We start from the raw sequence: 15,836 nt of genomic DNA, 5'->3' as shown, positions 1-15,836 counted from the left end.
GGCAATCTGGAATCTGTGTTATTTTGCTTATGTGAACTATGCAGGGACTCGAATGGGGAGTGTTCCTTGCAGATGATAAAAGAAGAGAACCTAATTAGGAAGTCATCGGAGAATCCTTCTGAAAGAGGGATTTAGGTGTTTTAACAAGCACTGAAATTAATTCCAAAGACAGCTTACGAGAGAATCCTTTGGTGTTTTTTCCACGAATTTCCTTTTGGAAAAAAAAAAATCAGCTCCTTAATTTCCTCAGGCTCTGGCTGCCCACAGGCATTTGCTGCTCAGCAGCTGCCTCAGTACAAACAGCTCTGACTCCACGGACTGCTAGCTGTTCTTGGGAGAGATACTGCTATTTGTCAAATGTGACACTCGAATAAAGCTTGAGGACAGGGGATTAAAATCAGATATCTTTACTCAGTATTTTCACATGTGACTAAAATTAGAAAACACAATACATTTCAAAGAATTTCACAGAGGGATTTAACATTCATCAAGCAAAGGAACTTTGGGTAAGTTTGGCCTTTGTTTTCACATCATTTTGTTCCCATCTCTGTGATGTACCTCCTACTGCACTGAAATTGACTATGATCATGTCTTCATTCCTTCACTAAATTGAATTGAGGGCAGGAACATGCTTCCTTATTCTTTGTATCCTTAACATCTACCACCTTGCCTGGAGTTCAGAATGGATTCAGTAACACTTTGTGGAATAAATGAGGAAAGAGGTAAGAGGAGTGTGAGCTTTGCTCCGTGGTGGAGGGTAGGAAAGAGGTTGGAGAGAGGGCAGGAGAAGCAAGAAAAGTTGTGGGCTTTCCCCAGAAATGAAAGTGATTACATTCAGACCATTTAAACCCAAACAGGCTCCTGGCTACTTGCTCCCTAAAGCAGTGCTTCTTAATCTCTAGGTGCATATAAATCACTTGGGAGTCTGGTTAAAATGCAGACTCTGAGTCAAGAAGTCTGGGGCAGAATCTAACATTCTGCATTTTTAACAAAGCTGCCAGGTGTTACAAATACCGCTGGGCTACAGTTTAGACACACCTCCAGGAGCAAGCCAGCCCAGGGACCTGCATGGATTTGACTGGGCTCCTGGGAGGAAGTAGACAGTAAACTCAAAGAGGTAACTGAGGAGGCTTTAATAAGAGTCTGTCTGGCTATTTGCAAAATGTGAGTGGCATGAGGGGAAGAAAAAATTAAAGAACTTAACAGTTAGCAACCAGGAGGATGAGGCATCACCAGCCCTAGACTGGAAGCCCAAAGGGAGGGAGTGGTTACCCAAACCAAAGAGAGCTGGAACAGGAACAGTAGGCCAGAGTCATGAAAAGAGCTGTGGTCTTGGGTACAGAATAGAGAAACACAGTTTTCATAGGGATGGGAAAGGGGAATAAACATCCTAGTCTCACTTTCTTCCCAGTCCTTGACTGCCTTTTGTGCCTCCCATTGGCCAAACCCAACTGGGAACTAGAGGGCAAGGGGGGTTTGTGGATAAGCTCCCCCCAGAGCCTCTCAAAGTGGAGAAGAGTAAGAGTGAACTTTTTATTAATTCAGCAATGCATTATGTCCTGTGGTTAAAGGTAAATACCCAGGCCGGTCACAGTGGCTCACGCCTGTAATCCCAGCACTTTGGGAGGCTGAGGCAGGCAGATCGCCTGAGGTCAGGATTTCAAGACCAGCCCGACCAACATGGAGAAATCCCATCTCTACTAAAAATACAAAATCAGGCAGGCGTGGTGGCTCATGCCTGTAATCCCAGCTACTCAGGAGGCTGAGGCAGCAGAATCGCTTGAACCCGGGAGGCAGAGGTTGCAGTGAGTCAAGATCACGCCATTGCACTCCATCCTCAGCAACAAGAGTGAAACTCCATCTCAAAAAAAAAAAAGTTAACACCCTTAAAACACAGAGTCTGGACTTCTCAAGGGGGGTGACATTGAAAAAAAACTGCAGTGAGTCCCTGTTTATTTCTATAGGTAATCTTTAGGATGAAAAGAACCCCAAGTGGATAAGTAGGGGCAGCATTAAAGATAAAAGAAAAACAAGCTGAATGCCTGAGGCCAAGTGCTGGGAAGCCATCAAAAGCCCAGCTCAGAAAGTGAAGAACAGAGTGGCCTCAACAGATTCTCTTGGAGAAACAGGACTAGCAGGTTGGAGCCGGCTGTGGCAGTTAAGGGAAGACCAGCTTTCACTTTGGTCTCAGGAGCACCTGGTCTAAAACCCTCCTGCTCCTTTTTAGAATTTAGATACTATGTTACTGATGGATTTCCAAGATTTGGGAAAGAAAGTAGACCCAAAGAAAATAAGAAACAGTAAGCACCAAGACCAAATAGCCAGCTCCTAAAAAGATCCAATCAGAAGTTTGTTAGAGAAATATATGTGGCCACACATCATATACAACTATATAATTGTATATAAAATATGACACACAATCTCTTGGCTGGGTGCGGTGGCTCACACCTGTAATCCCAGCACTTTAGGAGGCCGAGGTAGTTGGATCACCCAAGGTCAGGAGTTTGAGACCAGCCTGGTAAACATGGTGAAACCCCATCTCTACTTTAAAAAAAAAAAAAAAAAATTAGCCAGGCGTGGTGGCAGGCGCCTGTAATCCTAGCTACTCAGGAGGCTGCGGCACAAGAATCGCGTGAATGCAGGAGGCAGAGGTTGCAGTGAGCCGAGATCGTGCAACTGCACTCTAGCCTGGGCGACAGAGAGAGACTCTATCTCAAAAATAATAATAAAAATAATAATGTCTTGGCATTATATATAACAGATAGTGACATATAATATGTATATTTCAAGGGATTCCTCATTAATACTCTAATCGAGGCTGTTAGGAATAACATTAAAAGACGGAAAGAGTAACCTCATATTTGGATTTTTCAATGTGTTAAAAAACAGTGAACACTCTTCTACCCATTCGCCCTAGAAAACAAGGTTATCTCACCCCCTCAACCCCCCGCTCCCTAAACCAAGGACATGCTCTGCTCCTCATCAGTTGCAGCGGCTAAGCATAGCAGACCTTCCCAAGGCTGGGAAGGCAGCTGAAAAAAACCAGCTGGAATCTCCAGGAAGTGAGAAATTGGCTTGGGCCTTGACTGATGAGTCAGATCTGCCAGGATAATATGAGAGCTTGTTGACTGATGTGCCCCTCTCTCCACCGCCCTGCCCCCATCCCTAAACCCATATTCCAAGAGATATGGGCTGGCCAGTTTACCACTTGTCCCAGGGAGAACTGTCAGGAAGAAAAATAAAAACAGCAAAAAGATTCCAGAATCTTGGTTCTAGTTCAAAAGAGCAACAAAAATAGTTTTGAAAAGAGATATCAACTGGCAAAACAAGTTTTTTTTTACCACCCCATCCAAACTGGGGAGAAGGAAAGGATTTGGAGAGGAAAAAATCATTATGAGCAATTAGAGGCCATGTGTTTGGTGCTCCACTCCCAGAACAAGGCCACAGTGTGTCTGTCAGGTGGGAGCTGGGGCCCACACAGGCTTCTCCACCAAGTTTGGGAGGATCTAGGAAGACACTTGCTTCCTGCTTCCCTTCTTTTGTGATTAAGGAAGCAGCCTCAGAGACACATCCCATGTCACCAGGGCAAGAAGAATGGGCAGAGACAGCAGCTCCTGCTCCCGCTGGGGAGTGATGGGGTCAGGAGTTCCCTGCACAGCCTGAGGGATGCCTACTTTAGCTGAGAGAGAAAAAGAAGCAGACAGAGATTGATTCTCAGAGCCTGACAGATATGCCTGGCTGGAGATAAGGGTCCCTGTGGCAGGGGCTGCAGAGTGAACAGTTCCCTCCAGAAACTGGAACAGGCTGAAGGCTCAGCTCATATCAGAGAGCCAGGTGGGAACCACCCCACAGATCCACGTTTCCATCCCAACAGCACTGTGTCCAATCCCCTGGGGTCAAAGCTCAGACAGCAGAGGAAGGCTGAGTCAAGAACACAGGTCCGCCTGACTCCCCTGACTGCCTCTCCAGATGCAATGGCTTCCAGCAACAATAGAAGGAAAGGAGGGGAATCAAGGGGAAATATTCTGAATATTCCTGAATTTTAACCAGAAGCAACTTAGAAAGTGCTAAATTGGATCAAGTTGACTGGCTGTGGCTGTGATTAGATGGAGTTTTTCTGCTGTCTGTCAGAAGTGGGGGCTCAGAGTTAGAATATAAATTTTACTACCAGAAATAAAGAAAATTACGTTCTGTGACTGTGAAATTCATGGGCATTACAAGACTGATTGAATTTTTTTTTTCTTGAGACAGAGTTTCGTTCTTGCCGCCTAGGCTGCAGTGCAATGGGGTGATCTCGGCTCACTGCAACTTTCACCTCCCGGGTTCAAGTGATTCTCCTGTCTCAGCCTCATGAGTAGCTGGAATTACAGGCACCCACCACCACGCCCGGCTAATTTTCGTATTTTTAGTAGAGACAGGGTTTCGCCATGGTGGCCAGGCTGGTCTCGAGCTCCTGACCTCAGGTGATTTGCCCACCTTGGCCTTCCAAAGTGCTGGGATTACAGGCGTGAGTCTCCGCGCCTGGCCCAAGAGACTGATTTTTTTCTCCACCTCCATTGCTTAAATGTTATCCAGGCATCCCTCAGCATCTGAGGGGAACTGGTTCCATATCCCCCTCCCCCAACTAATACCAAATTCCACCGCTGCTCAAGTCCAGTATATAAAATGGCATAGTGTTTGCATATAACTTAAGCACATCCTCCCCAAACTTTAAGTCATCTCTAGATCATGTATAATACCCAACACAATGTAAATCCTATGTAAAGAGTTATACTGTATTGGTTTTTTAATTTGTATTTTTAATTGTCATACTGTTATTTTTTATTGGTTTTTTTTTCCCCAAATATTTGTGATTCAAGGTTGGTTCAATCTGCCCATGCAGCACCTGTAGCTACCAAGGGCTGACTTGATGTGAATGTTTGGTTAAGATCCAATTCTATCCAGAAGCAGCAGCTCAGTGGTCTGGCTTCTGCATACGACCAGCTGATTCTAGGCAGCCATCCGGCCTTGCCACTGAGCTTCCCTGAACTCCAGTTGAAAGCTGGGGTGGCCTTGTAGGTCCAGCTCATGTCCAACAAGCAGCAGCCCTGCCTGGAAGCACCTGGACCTCTTCTGCTCTCCTCTCCTTTCCAACGTCTTGCTGCAAGCCTCATATTTCCCATGAAGTTCCCTTAACTGTTCTAGTTCATAGGGATCATTCTTATATAAGCTAGGGACTCTCAGGTTCAAAGTTAGTGACGTTCTGAGTTATCTTTGATTTACTTTTGTAGCAGGATGGTTGAATTTCTGCCAGAAGCTTGTTAGAAAGATGCACGTGGGTCAGAGTAATTTTGAAGCAATAAAGAATTGTCAGAGGCCTGCACGAGTCTTGACAAATGGATTTACACCATTACCTAACACAGCTTCTCTGATAATGAGAGAGATGTTTAAAATGCTGTACAAAAATAAGTAGATGTTTCTGCTGTCCATAAGGACAGGCAAGCACTTGAATGTGACCTCCACCCTAGCACTGGGGCAGACAGTGGTCATACAATGGCTGTTTAGGATATCATGGTACACCTGTACCTTGGAAGCTATATACTGAAACTCTGTAGAATTCTGATGAAAACAAAATGGAAAGCCTGTAATATAAACACAGTGTTCATGTTCAGCTTGTGAAAACCAAGTAGATGCAATGATAAAGGTTCCTGCAATTTTGTTCTGCCCAAGGAAATGTGATAAACGTATGCAGTTCCTGATAATGTCTATTTTGCACAGCCTATTATTCCTTTCTCTACGAGGTAAATTCCACAACCCTCATCAGCAGATGGAGGAGGATTTCACTGCTTACTCTGCAGAGCTTCCATATCTATCTTAATACTGCAATTTGGGGTAATTTTCCAGATAACATGATGCAGGATTATTTTCGTATGCAGTACACAGTGCACCCTTCTTCAATAATATCTGGACCCAAACAAAGTTGGATATGAATAATGGCCTACAAAAAGGCCTCGGCTCTGCATGAGGCTATGTAATGGATATTAAAGGAAACACTTCTACTACAATACTGACTCAGACAAGCATTCTTGTGACCTGGTCTGGAGAACAAAGAAAATGAACATACCAGAATATCTACAGATCACTTCAGATGTTCTGACCCCTGCTTAAGCCACAGAGTTAGCCAGCGCTCTGCTTACACATGTGAAGTGGTGACTCTGTAAGAAGAAGGGAGGAATACCCTGAAAAAGTATAGTCTTCCAAATCCAACAGAATGAACTGCTGTGATAGCCTGATATTCCCTAATATCAGATAATCTATTATTCACAGTACCACTGAGGTATTCAGGAAAGTCAGATAAAAACATTTCCAGACAGTCACTCATAAAGGTCTTTAAAAGAGAATAAAAGAGCAAAATCAACTCTAATCAAGATGCACTAATGCTCATTAGTCACACGTAACCCTCCCTAGTGCCCAGTATTAAGTAAAATACCTGTTGAAAATCCTCAGTAATTCCATGAGAAATCCTATAGGTATTATTTCCAGATAAGGAAATGAAGGCTTAAAGAGGGTTTGCCACTGGTCTGAAGACACATTGCTGATTAAGAGGAAGAGCTAGGATTCTAACTCAGGCTGTCAGACCTCAGAGCCGGGACTCTCTACCCTGTGCCTTGGGTATTTTCCCATTAGCTACTTGCAGTATTGTTTCTGATGCAGTGACCATTGCTAAAAAGCTGCTTATGAAGGGACAACACGACCAATTTCTTCTCTTCATTATTGAAAGAGGGCACCACAAGAGAATGAAGAAACTCATAGATTTTTAGGGTACAGGAGGCTGCCAGTATATTTTACATGAAACTTGCAGCTCATTAAGAAACTGTCAGTTATTTCATGTCATCACTGCACTAATTTAGAGATGTGAACATGCCAACTTCATGGAAAAAAATCCTAGAGAAAGGTCGATACAGCTAATCAAATGATTGTGAATGAGTTATACACATCTCCAGACTACACCAATCCTTACTTGATTTCTAAAGGGCAAAACTTTCTCAAGTTTGGAGTTAATCTTCTGAGAATATTGGAAAAAACCAAGAGTCAATGGCTTAGCTAGTGCCTAGGGGAACCACCCTAAAGAATGGCTGGCAATCATATTGATAAGGGCTCCGTAAATACCTATGTCCAATCAGAGTCCCCACCAGATTGGAAAAATGCTAAGGAGGGTCAGACCTTCAAAGCCAATGGTGTTCTTGGGTATTTTCCTTCATACTCTGTCAATATCTTTCTACTTGAAGCAGCCCCAGTCTCTCCCCACAACCTTGTCCATTCTTTTCACTTACAGGCTGAGGGTTCACAACTCTTTTATTCATTCGTTCGTTCATTCATTCATTCATTCATTCATTCATTCACTGAGACAGGGTCTTGCTCTGTTGCCCAGGCTGGAAAGCAGTGGTGCAATCATAGATCACTGCAGCCTTGACCTCCTGGGATCAAGTGATTCTCCCACCGCAGCTTTCCAAGCGACTGGAACTACAGGTGAACGTTACCAAGACCTGCTCATTTTAAAAAACTTTTTGTAGACATGCGGCCTCACTATGTTGCCCAGGCTGATCTTGAACTCCTGAGCTCAAGTGATCCTCCCACTTCTGCCCTCCAAAGTGCTGGGATTACAGGTGTGAGCCACCGCGCCCAGCCTTGCAAATCTTTGGGCTAATTGCTCTTGATCTCTGACTCTTCAGGATGTCAAACTGTGTTCTGCATGTTCTCCTTCACTTGAAACCCATCTCGTCCAAAGCTCACCCCCCTCCTAACTGTAATCCTCTTTCCCAGTCTCAGTAATGGCATCATTATATACTTGTCATTTTTTTTACTACTCCCTCTATATTAGATAGATTCACAAATCCAGGTGAGTCTCCCTTAAAGATAGATTCACAAATCCAGGTGAGTCTCCCTTAAACATATCTCTCAAATACATCTTTTTCTATTTTGTTGTACACCCAGTGTTCAAGTTTATAATATGTCTAGGTGATTGCATCACCTGACTGGTTCCCTAACTCCTCCCATTTTAATATTCTTTACATACCTTGCAAGAGTCATGTTGGCAAAACAAAAAATTTATATGTCATTCTCTTATTAACAATCATTTGATAAAAACTCCCCAATTGTTGGGAGGATGTTCCACACTTGTCAGGTTATATAAAAACTTCTTCACAACCTGCCTCAACTTACCTTTTCAAACTCACCACTATCCCCCACTCCAATCATATATGCTAAAATTCATCCATAATGATCTAATCATGGATCCTTTAAGTTGGCTGCTGAATAGGAGTCAAGGGGGACAAGATATGGCCATTAAGAAAGAGAGCTTTGCAGTTGAACCAATGTGAACTGAATCCCCAGTCTACCACTTACTGATGGAATAACCTATGTACCACTCTGAGACCCCATTTCTCCTTGTCTCAAAAAGGTCATCATCATAACTACATAAGATGTGTTAGCTATTATAATCCTCCTCCTCATCAGGTGTACTTATATCCACTACTTAATATACAGTAAATTATCAAAGAAACACTTTGGGCCAGGGACGGTGGCTCACGCCTATAATCCTGGCACTCTGGGAGGCCAAGGCAGAGGCAGGCAGATCAACTGAGCTCGAGACCAGCCTAGGCAACATGGTGAATCCCATCTCTACAAAAAATACAAAAAAATTAGCTGGGCCTGATGACGTGTGCCTGTAGTCCCAGCTACTGGGGAGGCTGAGGTGGCAGGATGGCTTGAGCCCGGGGGGCAGAGGTTACAGTGAGTTGAGATCACACCACTGCACTCCAGCCTGGGCCACAGAGCCAGACCCTGTCTCAAAAAAACAACAACAAAAAAAGAAACATTTTATAGAAATATATTGTTAGTTTAGGTGTTATCCTGAAAGCTTGTATCCATTACTCTCTGCATTTCTTGAAATGGCAATTTAGGAAGACACTTGAAATAGGTTTGTAGCAATTAAGGAATGTCCTTTCTAGGTTTTCATCGTACCCACTTTTCTAGACCAGTGACTTAGTAATTAATGGAGTACAGAACTTTCTTATAACATATATTTTATTATTTTAGTTACTATGTGTTATATCTCCAAATAAGCTTTTGAGTACAGAAATTTCACCTTATCCTTCTTAACATTGCTATATTACCTAGCCTGACACTAGATCCATGGTAGATCTTCAATAAATATTGAGGTCAGGGTCAGTCAATAGGCTAAAGATAGCTAATCCCCAAGATAAATACCAAACCTTAGAGGGAAGTGTTTGTGATTTTTTTTTAATAAGGATTACACTTTATACAAGGCAAAAAATCATTTTACAATTTCTTTTCTCGTGCTACACAAAACAAAATGCAAATTAGCGTGAACCATAGTCATACAAGTTAAAATTGGGCTTAGAGCAATTAAGCATTTTAATTACAATGTTAATAATCACAGCTTATAACATGGAGGCCTTATTTCTCCAGGCTATCTGAATTACTTGATACCAATAGATATGCACAGTGCTTATAAAAATGTTGACTAATATTTGCCTTTCCAGCTGACTGCAAGTGAAAAAGTCTGTGAGGATGGCCTCTAGTTGGAGACCATCTCACAATGCCTCTTTAGGAAAACGTTGTTCCCGTCCAATATCCTGTCTCTATAAATTTGAAAATGTTTCCTCTGATAGCCAAGCTTTGAGGATTTAAAAAATCATGCCCCAAAGTTACTCAGCTTCTTCAGTAAAATTCACAACTATTTACTGAGCGCCTATAGATATAGCTAACAACTATTAGCAGTTACTCATGCCAGCCACTATTCTAAGCACTTACACGTACTAACTCATTTAATCCTTACAGTGACCCCATAAGGTAGGTGCTACTATTCCATTTTACAGGCATGACAACTGAGGCTTGGAGAGAAAAATTCACTTGCTCACGATTATACCATAATGAGGGGATACAGCTAGGATTTTCACAGAAGCTGTCCATTCCCAGAATCTCTGCTGTCAACCATGCTACCATACAGGCTCGCATAAAATAGAATACAGTAAGCGCTAAGAGTTTTAGACAATGCCTTCAGAAAGTAAAGGAAGGAGAAAGTACTTCCTATTAAAGGTTCAGGGAAGATATCAAGGAGAAGAGTGGGCAGGACTCTGACTGGCAGAGATGGTACAGGCACGACATGCATTCTAGGCAGAAGCCCCCGGCGAGCAAAGCTACATAGCCGCGGAGTCAGGGAATGGGGTGAAATGGATGAGGAGTTTCATGCAACCAGTGATGCAGGAGAAGATACAGGTATAGATTCTTCAGGTGCCACTGGAGATGCTTTTGGGCCTTAACCACTAGGTTGTGAAAAGCCCCTCAAGTTTCTCAACAAGGTACCATGAGTAGACATATTCTTTGGAAAGATTAAAATTTTTTTACAACCTTAGAATTTTTTTTTCTCTGATCATTTACTTACTATTCAAATAATCTACTATGTATATGAATCTAAAAATCAAGAAATTCTCAATTGGGAGAACTAATGGACTAAAACTAACAGGATGAAATTTAATAGGAAGAAATATGAAGTGCAGAAACTTCAGTATATGTTTAGGATGATTTTTTTCCTGGCACGAATACAGGTCATGTGAAAAAACTAGAGATGTTGGCCAACTAAAAGGTCAGTGCAACCCAACAGCAGTACATAAATGCCAATAAAACTAACCGGATGTTAAGTGGCAAAGAAGTATACAAGTGTATCACACGAAAAGGAGAGATGATTGTCCTAAATCCAGCAAAACTGGAATTCAGCTCCAGGCACCGTATTTAAAGGAGAATGTTAATAGGAATTACTTCAGAATGCATGGCCAAAGTCAGACCGTCAAGAAGTCATGCTATGTGGGAAAATGCTGAAAGCACTGGAGAAATTTAGAAGGCTCCAGGGATGTAGGATCACAGTCTTCAAAAATTTCAAGAACTGTCTTGGGAAAGAACAATCTATGTAGGCTCAAGATTCAGAAATAGAACCAATGGGCGGATAATACAGTGAATGAATCAAGTAATACTAAAGGCCTGCTCTCCGTTAGAGGTATTTACCTAGTAGCCAACAGAGACTACAGGCTAGCCAAGGAGACAGAAGAATGCATCTAAAAAGAATCCTCACCTTGCTGAGTACGGGAGTGTGCAAATATTAAAGGAAGCATATTGACAACACAGTCTTTAGTGTGAGGGGGGTGGTGAGAGTGCTTTAAGGAAAGGGACGTGGTGTGGGAATTGAGCTGGACTTTGACAGATGGATCAGTTTACAAATCCGAAGTGGTCACGTAATAGCCAAAAAACCCAGATTACTGAGAATCCACTTAGGGCTTAAGAACATATAATAAGTCTCTGTAATACATTCTTTCTCAAACTTCTGCAGTTCATAAGAAGGAATGTGTGTGATTCCTTTCCTTTCTGTAATCACAACAGTACCCTCTGCACACATACACACACACTCCCCCATGATATTTATATATTAATAGAAGAGAAGAATAAGTACCATCTTCTCCTTCAAGAGAAGAGTCGGAAAAGGAAGTAAAAATGGTTTGAGAACACAGCACATAAGAGCCCCATTAATTAGGAGAAATAGCCTCCTTAGACTGTGCAAAGTCCTGCAGCTACTTCTACCAAAACCTCAGAGTTTTTCTACCACCTATTGACTGAAAAACACAGAGAGCACACTTTGTCATTCATTCTGCATTGTCTGGGAAAGTGCCCAGATCCTGGAGGCAAACAGACTTTGGTCCTCATTCTTGCCCTGAGGCTTAGCTGTATAAACTTGAGCAAAACACTTAACCTCACTGTGCCTCGGTTTCCTTATCTGTATGTTATGGATAATCACTTCCGCCTGGAGTTTTTTGAAGACGAATGAAACGATATTTGTAAAATGCCTTCACACTGAAGGGTGCTGAATAAACAGTAGCACTTAGGGTGCATATGTAGAAGTTTTATTTTGAAATGGGCCCCAAAATGTATGCCCTGCCTTATGAGTAAGGCAGGAGCTGACTCTAAATGAATAACCAGGCAAGACCAAGAGTTCAGATCTCAGGCACAGCCAACAAGGTGCAAGCAAATGGATTTATTCAGCAGTTTCAAACTAGGCTGAATTATGATACTTGTTCAAATAAAAATGTGGATAGAAGACCAGGATTTCAAAGGGATAAATTCAGAGCAGCTCTGGTTTAATCATGGATGAGGATCCAGAGGCCACTCAGTTTCTCTGCTTTCTACCCTGGAACCCTCATCCCCACCTCCTGTGCTTCCCCAAGCCAAGTGAGAAAGCTCCCATGTCAAGTGTTTTATCTCCCGTCTTACCTCCAGCATTCCATAATTCCACTTCCACCATTACCACAAAAACCTACAGATTTCCAGCCATAGATGCCTTGAAACCTCAGGCACCTCTGATACTTTGAAAATTACATCACTTGAAAAGTTTTAAGATGGGTTTGTATAATACTTTTAAAAATTATAACATGACTGTTCTTTTCTCTCTCTCTCTCTTTTTGGAGACAGGTCTCATGCTGTTGCCCAGGCTGGAGTGCAGTGGTGTGATAACAGCTCACTGCAGCCTTGACCTCCCAGGTTCAAGCAATCCTCCCACCTCAGCCTCTCATAGTAGCTGGGACCACAAGGGCACACCATCACGCTCTGCTAATTTTTGTGGGTTTTATAGAGACGAGGTTTTGCCATGTTGCCCAGGCTGGTCTTGAACTCCTGGGTTCAAGCCATCCACCTGCTTCCAGCTCCCAGAGTGCTGGGATTAGTGGCATTAGCCACCGCACCTGGCTGTGTTTGTATAATATTGATTTCCGCTTACTTCTGTGTCATAGATTAGAAAGCAGTGTGAAGAGATTGAAAGTTCTTATTGGTAAAGGATAGCCACAGACGCGTCTAATTAAAAAAGAGAGTATGCTTTACGGTGCTTTGTTTTGCTCTGTTAAAAAAAAAAAAAAAAAAAAAAAAGCAACAGCAGCCATGAGAGATGGAACAAATGATAAATCCTGTAGTATTTTAACAAAAAGATACTAGAAGATTCATACCTTCTGAATAAGTCAGGGTTGGCAAAGCATGAACTGGAAGACAATGTGTAATATGCTATTATTTTAAAAGAATTGTTTGACATGAACACGTCTATGTGTCTCTATTTTCGTTATATTTGCTCTGAAGCACCTGCCTTGAATATTTCTAAGTTACTGCAGATGTTCTACTCAAGCATTGCAGACACTGGTCAGCTCTTGGGCTTTCCTGCAAACTGCCCTGTGGTTACCAGCTCCACATCTTCAGCATTCCTTTCCAAGTTTATGAAAGCACTATTTGGAATGAGCTCTGCAAACTGTAGAACAGCAAGAAAAACAGGGCAAAAAATCTTGATCACCATCTTCTTACTCTGGAAGTTTCAGATAGCTAAATACCACTTTAGTATATAAATAACTGAAATAGTATGCCTTCTAGACATCTTTTTAAGCAAAATAATTAAAAAAAAGACTGTTCATTTCCCAGTGGTGATTTTTGTGAAGCACTCAGTCGGACTCTTGGGAAGCCTAAGCTAGTGTGATCTGTAGCTAAGCAAGAAATAGCCTTTCCATGTCTGGCCCCAATTTTACCATGTATCTTCATAAAAAAAAAAGAAAAAAGTTTACATTTTCATGTTCATTTATTTAAATATATCTGACAAGTAGAGAATCGCTTAAGCTAATCTTCATAGCTAACAGACAGCTATGTTTACTCTGCTCCCTTCCCTGAGTTTGTTTGGTAAGTGAGATTACCAAAAAAATACTATCATTTGTCACTAAAGTCACCCAACAATGAATGCCCATCTAATTAGCATTTACCTTGCCCAAACACCCCTCTCAATACCCTTTTTCCCCTCTTTTTTTTTTTTTTTTTTTTTTTTTTAAAGAGGGAGTCTCATTCGGTCACCCAGGCTGGAGTACAGTGGTGCGATCTCAGCTCACTGCAGCCTCCGCCTCCTGGGTTCAAGCAATTCTCCTGCCTCAGCCTCCTGAGTAGCTGGGATTACAGGCGTCCACCACCACACCCAGCTAATTTTTATATTTTTAGTAGAGGCGGGGTTTCGCTATGTTGGCCAGGCTGGTCTCGAACTCCTGACCTCAGGTGATCCGCCGACCTCAGCCTCCCAAAGTGCTGAAATTACAGGCGTGAGCCACCGTGCCCGGCCCCTTTTTCCCCTCTTAAATGATCCACAGGCTTCTACATCACTAAGAAACAATCTCTTTTTCTCAGTCTCTCCTTTCATCTGTTTAGGTGAGTGCCTGGGGTGATTGTTGCAATTTTCTTGATGCAATCCTCTATCTAAGAACGGTCTTACCGCCAGCGGCACTGCACCTTCAGGGAGAGTTGAATGGCTGTGATACTCAAGCCGGTGGCCAGCTGCTGCACCAAGCCTTTACTGTATTAATACTGTACATCTTGACTGAACTGTTTTCATTCTCCACTTTTGGAAAGTCTCCACATTCAGTCTGTGTTTACGTCAGCAGCACTGGTTCAAAACACCACCGCTGGGGTTTGAAACAGGCATTAAAACACATTCCTGCACCTGGCTCATCTGGAGTCAGGAGGAGGCCTTCCAGTAAATCCTTACTTCACTTTGTCATTCTACTTATCGTAGAAAGGTATTGATTTCCTTTTAGCTCATCTCAGGGGCTATTTTAGCTCATCTCAGGGGCTATATTGTTATTTTTTTTCCTAAAACTTCAGCCAGAAACTTGTCTTTAGAACCTTGTATTACTGTGCCCATTGTCTTCAGGATTCCTTATCAGTAAAAGTTTCTACTTGCTTGGGCAGGCTAAGTGTTGTTCGTTTTCCCACTGTTTTTCCCCACTGCAGCTTTAAGATCATAAAAATGAAGTCCTTTGTTTGTATTTTCAAATCTAAACATGAGTCCTATCTTGTTAAACTTGTCTTTAATTAGTGCAGCTGATCTTCAATTAATCCCTTGGCTCAGAGTTTAACAAGGGCCTCACAAAATTTGTCTGTAAAAGACAGGCACACGTACAAAGTGGGCATGGGAGAGGAGCAGTAATTATACATAGCAGCTATCAAAAAGAAACCACAGAATGTGAAACAATTTCTAAATATCATGCAAATTCATTATTACTTAGGAGATTTAAAGTCAAAGAAAGTCTCCCTATTTAGTAATCATCATCAAAGCATGTGTAAAATTGTATTACTTTCACAAATGAACACATCCAGCGAATGTCACATCCGAAGCATCACGTGGCCTATCATTGCCCTTGGTTTTGCTTACACCACCTGAAATCGGAGGTAAAATTAAAAACAAACAAACAAAAAGCTCTCACCCCTTCCTCCCCACACTACGAAAACAAGCAATATTTCATCGAAGGCTTCCTTAACACACTCTAAACCAATCTAAAAAGTTCAACAGAGTCAAAGAAGACTTGACTTTTGAATACAAAATGCTCTAGTAAAAACACTTAAGAACAATAAGGAAACTATAAACACAGCTTTGTAAATATAAAAGATGACACTGCTCAAGTAAAAGGAATCCATAATGCTCTGATGCAGGTGATTGGAATCTAATTGTAAAAAGCAAATTCACATAAACAGCAAGACCACCTCTCTTAATGCTCCTCCTCTCCAACCAAACCCAACACAAAGGACAAGAACAAGAACAAAAATGAAATAGAAGACAAACAAGGAGTCATTGACAACGTAGCTGTATATATGACAATGCTTTACAAATTAAACATGAAAAGAGGTTAATCGATATTATGGAAGCCTTTCTGGGAAGAGCACACATTTGTATTTCCCGAAGAAGAGCCTCTGCGTGCTATTGATCAGACTAATTA

General features: G+C 42.0%; 1 protein-coding gene across 4 annotated transcripts in view; it reads right to left on the bottom strand.

Moving 5' to 3' along the window:
* ARHGAP28 (Rho GTPase activating protein 28) overlaps positions 1–15,836 on the bottom strand; it is a 192,612-nt gene that overhangs the window by 131,672 nt on the left and 45,104 nt on the right. The gene's annotated exons all lie outside the window — the stretch shown is intronic.

Source organism: Macaca thibetana, chromosome 18, assembly GCF_024542745.1.
Source record: "Macaca thibetana thibetana isolate TM-01 chromosome 18, ASM2454274v1, whole genome shotgun sequence".
NCBI classification, from domain to species: domain Eukaryota; kingdom Metazoa; phylum Chordata; class Mammalia; order Primates; family Cercopithecidae; genus Macaca; species Macaca thibetana.
Note: the sequence above shows the minus strand (reverse complement) of the source record. Positions and strands in the feature narration are given on the sequence as shown.